The sequence below is a fragment of the Hordeum vulgare genome, chromosome 3H (assembly GCF_904849725.1).
Source record: "Hordeum vulgare subsp. vulgare chromosome 3H, MorexV3_pseudomolecules_assembly, whole genome shotgun sequence".
Taxonomy (NCBI): Eukaryota; Viridiplantae; Streptophyta; class Magnoliopsida; order Poales; family Poaceae; genus Hordeum; species Hordeum vulgare.
The window spans coordinates 442895423-442902151 of record NC_058520.1 but is presented as its reverse complement, the minus strand read 5'-3'; positions in this window follow the sequence as shown (position 1 = coordinate 442902151).

Here is a 6729-nt window from a genome sequence, read left to right as displayed (position 1 = left end):
CTTTAGAGTGATATTTCAACATTTCATTGATTTATTGAATTTCTAGGGATTTACATCAAGTAACTCAAATTCGAACTGTAAGTGTGCTCTAGTTTGGTCCAATAAATTCTTAAAAATCATTTTCACCTTCTATATTAGGAATGTAGGCACTATCCACAAAGAAAACTCAATGTACCAACCGTTTTATATGATTAGTCATCCATGCAATTTTGACAACACATCCAAAGAAATTATAGAAAATTAAAAACGCTAAAAATTGAAATCCTTTCACATCAAGGCCTTCTATGTGCAATGGCTTGTGGGAAAAATGATAAACTCATAGTGCCACAAATAAAAGGTTAATTTTCCATTTTCCCAGTGCCAAGCATGCTGTTTTTGTGAAGCAAGTGCCATAAATAAGAAAAGAAAAAGGAAAAGGAAAAGACAATAGAAGAAACAAACAGGAAAACTGCTATATGTATTGGTTATAGCAGTAGCGCTTTTTCGAGCAACGCGCTATAGCTACCTGTGGTAGTAGTAGCACTTCTTCTATAAACACGTTATTGCTGTGTTGCCTTAACCCCCAAATCTGCCTCCCGCCTCTCCTTCTTCCCCAAATCCCCACTCCCTCTTCTCCCTCGCCCTCGACCTAGCCCTCAACCTCGACCTCGCCGGAGTCCTGCGCTCGCCCCCGACCCCGGCACTCGCCCCCGACCCCTCGACTCCGGCGACCGCGCCCTCGCCCCTAACCCCGGCCCCGGCGCGCCACGCCTCCCTCCTCTGGTTCCTCCCCTCTCGAGGTCGTCGTCGGGCCTGCCTCCTCGCCCCTGCACCCTCTGTAAGCCCCCCACCGCTCCTCCTCTCTCTGCTAGCTAGGGTTATTCTATTAATTTACTTAGGTTTTAGTTAGGGCAGTAGGTTAATTAGGTTATCTATTTAGTTATGTAGCCTAGTTATCAAACTAGTAGGTTAATTAGGCTATATTATGAACCTTAGTTAGTATGAACCCTAGTTAGTATGAAACCCTAGTTAGTATGAAACCTAGGACTTCTTGCATTTTTGTTCAAGTTCTATATTTTTCTTCCTTTTATATGAAAATTTGAAGTGGACATGTGATATGTGGACATGTGATTTGGACATGTCATATTTGGACATGTGATGTTTTGGACATGTCATATTTGGAAAATGATGATTATGTGCAGGGTAAATGATCTGAGTGGCCTATGTTTCGCCGGAATATTGATTCATTTCCGTTCCGGTGAATTTCAGGCGCTCCATATGTCCACTTTTTAGCAAAGGTCATGCCGAAATTTTCCGTGAATTGTGGCATGACTTGTGCTAGAAAGTAGGCATATCGAGTGCCGGGATTTTGCGGGGAGACGGCATTCCGGCAAACATAGATTTTTTTATGTCATTTCTCATTTTTTAAATAATTTTAGAATTAAATGAGGAGATTTAATCATAGGAAACATGTCAAACAACGAAGAAACCGGGCCTTCTGACCAAGATGCAGACGATATAGATTATGAGGGTGAACAACAGTACCTCGACTTTTTGTTTGCTAAGCACAATCAAGGTTTGAAGGTCGGCCTAGATGATGGTACTGACGCCGACATCGACACCGACGGCGCCGGCACCGATGGCGGCGCCAAGACCGGCGGAGAAGGTACCGACGGGGAAGATACCGGCACCGATGCCGCTACCGAAAAGAAGAAGCACGGGATACGAAAACCTAACAAACTCGGCATCGGACGACTGGTGATCCCAACGATGGGCCCTGGTAAGTTTGAGCCATTAGAGCCGGGAGAACCTTGCAAGTGCTATGGGAACCAAGTAGGATGCATCCTATGGTAATGAGTGAGCATCAACGATGGTGACATAAGGGGTAAAGAACATTTGATGCAGTTGCTCCGGACGAAGATGCACAAGAGATTCAAGTTCCCCGGTCGGGATACGCCATAGAACACCCGTGGAATGATAACAAGATGAAAAAGATTAACAATCACACCCTGGGCATGTTCAACAATGATTTGGCCTCCTCGAAAGGGAGGGTGAAACGAGCTATTGAGGCTGAGGAACCCCTGTCCAAGATTCTCGAGGAAAATCCGACACTTAGGGAAGAGGAGTTCGGAAAGTTCAAGGACACTTGCGCTAACGAGGCAGCCAATGCTAAGGCTGCGAAATTCAAGAGCCTTCAGCAAAGGAACACGGGGAAGCATCGCCTCGGAAGTCGTGGCTACCTCGGCAAAAGGCCCATATCAGATAAGGAGTACACGGAATGTGAAGCCGCGGGTCTCCCAGACCCCTTCGCGAAGTTCACCAACCCCTTGGAGTGTGACTTCATCAGGGCCCGCTACAAGTGGGACAAGGAAAAGAAGGTTTTTTACACGGACCAGATCACGAGGAAATTGATTAGAATACTGGTAATTATTCTTTTACCACCTTACATTTAGCATCTGATCAAGTCGACTACACATTCGTAAACGGTTCACGTTCCTTCTACAGGAGAAGCAACATCAGATTGCAGCCGAAAGCCCTACTTCGCCGATGAGGCCCAAGTGGGACACCCCTCTCAATCGGGCCTTGAACGAACTAAAGGGACTCCCTTTGGGCCAGGGGTCGCAATATGGACGTGTGCACGGTGCCGGAGACGGCGCCACGTGGAAGGTGTTTTACAACGAGGGCCCGGAGGCCAAGAAGCAGAAAAAGAAGTTTAGTCAGACGGACATCAACGAGAAGGTGAAGCTTGTGTTCGAGAAAAAAGCAGTTGAGGATGTGGAGAAAGCAGCCGAGGAGAAAAACGAGTTGCTACAGCAGGCAGTCGACGCAGCTGTACATGCGTGCAGAAATAATTTCGCTACTAACTTGATCCCAGCTATCATCAACTGGACGAAGGAAAATCCATACAAGACGGTACATGATTTCCCCATGCCCAGTTTCGTCGGGAGCAACTCGGTGAACAACAACACCGCACCATCACCTTCTCACGCAATTGGGCCTGCTCCCACACCCGCACCCGCACCCGCTCATAGCAGCCCGTCCTGAGTCTGTGGCATGCTAGGCGGGCCTTCATCTTTGGCTGAGCTTGATGACATCACGGTAATTACATGTCGCACCAACATATATCTAGAACATTCCATTTTCGTTGCCTTTCGGATGTTTTACGCCGCAAACATGTGTTTGCAGGCTGACGAAAGCCCGTGCACCGTACTCTACTTGATCAAAGGCCATAAGGTGGACATTGGAAAGGGGGTGATAATGAAACCCTTGGAACTCACGTTCCATGGCCAGCTGATGCTCGGTGGGCACTTGAGGGTTACCTTGTTGAGTGTGAAATCGGGGCACGAGGATTTGCCTCCTCCAGTACGGCTAGGGGGAGAGGACGACGAGAACCCACCGCGGATTGGAAGCTGCAAGGTTTGGGTGCTGCTATGGCCTAAGAATCTTCTTTGTCTCGAGCCGGCCAAGATCACACCAATAACCACACATCAACAAGAAGGTATGGACACCACAACCCCGCCTACACAATTATCAGCACATGTAGTGCCGGGTGAGAGCGGTGGACGTCGTGATGAAGGGGGTCCAATAGTGGCTGATGTAATCGCTCCCGTAGAACAAAGAATGGATGATGAGATGAAGGAGGACCCTCTTCAGTTCCTCAATACAGGCGCTGATGACAGTGACTTAGATATGATGAGTCAGCCATATGACGACTCGGGCTATCAGCATGCTAATGAGGATATGGATGATCTGCCCGGACAAGAACGTCCTAGCAGGGATTGCAAGAAGTCTCTCTTCATGCAATCCTCACAAGACACGCCTGAAGATGCTAGGGGTCGTACAGTAGTGCTTAGCCCGACAACACTGGGGAAAGGGTTAAGGAAGGGTCTGGAAGGTCAACCCAAGAAAAAGGAGAGGAAGAGATCGGGGAAGATAGGCCCAGCTGTCTACAAACAGGTGAGACATATAGCAGCCAGACGGTGGCCATGATCCATGTCACGGGCGAGGCGATGCTACCGCCGAAACCGCTGGAGGCAATATACAGGGATCTCGGGGGACTGCACGACCATGTGTTGTCGACTGAGAAAAGCCTACTAGCCTCGAAGGATCCAGGATATACGACATACGCGGCTTGTGTGCCTGAGGGGAAGTGCTACGTCGACACACGGCCCGCGAAGGTGGTCTTCGTGCGGTTTGATCATATCTTCGAGATGTTTCTGACAAGGTGGCTCGATTGTGCAATCGTCCGCCTTTTTGTGCTACATATGAGCTCCGTCATGAAGAGAGAAGAAGTCTCGCAAATCTGTGTGGCGGATCCATACTACATGCACGAGTCCTTCTTGAGACTCGGCGACTTTGAGCGTAAAACTGCTAGGAAGTACATCGAAAACTTCATGGTACAGAACAAGGACCAGGAAATTGTCCTCCTGCCTTATCATCCAAAGTAAGTCAGTGTTGGACAACCCTTTCATACATTTCAATCATTCCTTCTCGCTCATATGGAGAATAATTGGAGGTGTTTTTTCCCCGTAGCAATGGTCACGCCGTCCTTATCGTTCTTTACCCGCGAGTCTCCCATGCCTTGTATTTCGACCCTACCAGAAACAATGAGAAGAAGGACTACACCCACGTAATGAATATTCTAGATGATGCTCTCCAAGGCTTCAACTTCAGGCGTGGCCACATACAGATCAGGAAACAAAGGAACCGCAAGACGGGTTTCTGGCATAAAACCAACTTCTGCTGCATCCATGTCCCGAAATCAAGTACAAACGATGGATTCTACCTCCTCCATCGCATGATGGAGTTTAGAAGGGATCACCAAAAGCTTAAAGATGATCATATCCGCAAGTGGGTAGAATCTCAAGGAGAAGCGGATTATAAACTTAAAGATGACTTCGTTTGCATCCAGAGGGACATTGCAACGATCGTCATGAAAGAAGTCGTCTAAGTGAAGGGGATGTTCCACCATGGACCTATATCACGAGCTGACGTCCGAACTTAAATAGGCATGCAACGTTAGGACCTCATGTCGTTCAAGAAGCTAGGGCCCATCCTCGATGATCTGGAAGGATGGAAGTTCTAGTGATTTACGATGCCGATGATGATGATATGTGTCGGTTGAACTTGTATATACTTTCTGTAGCGATGAAACTTTGTGATGTCCACGGTCCCTACCGAACTTGTGTAACGCTACTTTGTTAGTTTGGGTACGATGACATGCGTACCTCTAGTTAATTAGTTTGGGTACGACGAAACTGCGTTGATTATTTACGTTTGCTATATGTTGCATCTAGATGCTAACCCTTTCTTTTTTGTGTTGCTCAAGTATATTTTGTTGCATATGATTGTACATTCTCTTGATGAATATGCATCTCTAACAAGGGTACCTATATTCTTGATGGCGAAGTACCGGTGCTATGTCGTGTACAAAGGAAAGGTTCCGGGAGTATATGACAAGTGGTCCGAGTGTCAGGCGCAAGTTGAGGGGGTCTTGGGCGCCAGCCATAAAGGCATCAAAAGCAGACAAGAAGCAGAAGCTAGTTACGTGAGGAGGCTCACGCTAGCGCGAGAGAGGGCTCATAACCGCCACCTCATGTACTACATAGTTTCGCTCTCACTCATAGTGATAACTCTTCTCGCGTATATCATTGTTTAGATGGATGATGATGTAGTTGCAAGTATTCGAGACTTGTATCGCTATTTTCGAGATGATGACGAGAGAACACTTTGTGTTGGATGATGATTATGATGAAGACAGGATTTGATGAGACTATTTGTATGTTTATGATATGATTACGTTTGTATGTCAATGATGATGAAATTTGTATGTGCTAAAGATTACTGTATAAAGCCTACTCAAATACAAAACAAATATGCAAAAAGAAAACAGAAACCCTTACGAGTAGCGTGTCTTAGGAAAGCTCGCTACTACTACGCATGTATAGCAGCAACGCATTTATGTAAAGATTGCTACTGTTACGCATGTAAAGCAACAACGGGTTTATATAAAGCCCGCTACCACTACGCATGTATAGCAGTAGCGCGGGACAACACCCGCTACTGCTACGCATGTATAGCAGTAGCACGGGACAACACCCGCTACTGCTACATGTTAGTTGTAGCGCGGGCTAACCCGCGCTACTGATGAAGGTTAGCTATAGCGCCGTATTAGTAGCGCGGGAGCCCGCGCTACTGATACGCCTAAAACCCGTGCTACTGCTAGGCTTTTCTATAGTAGTGCATAACTCGGCGAAGATCTCCTATGGCGACGACGACAAGTGAGATTGCGGTCGACGGTGAGGACTCCTGTGGCGAGGGCACACGGGAGATGAAGGGTGGCGTCCTGGAGACACGAGAACAACAGCAGGGGTTTGCGGGAGGCGACGGTTGAAGTGAATTTTCAAAGGTCGGGTCCCCTGGGTATATATATCCCCATGCTCTTGGTGACACCAGTTTGAAAAGATCGGTGCCATCGAGTTTCATAACTATCAGGTGACATAGAAACTTGGTGAGGCCGAGATTTACGAATCGTTGGTACCGAGGTCTTAAAACCAGATCAACCCTAGTGCTTCGGTGGGACCAAGATTTTGGAATTGGTCACACCGAGTGGCAAATGGTAGGTTTTGGAAGTTTGCTCTTGTCGAGACGGGTCTCCAAGTTCTCCTCACACATAGTGTCCCTAAAGTGCTTGCTCAAATTTTGTGATGTAGCATGAATATAATTTGAGACAAGAAATCATAGATAGCT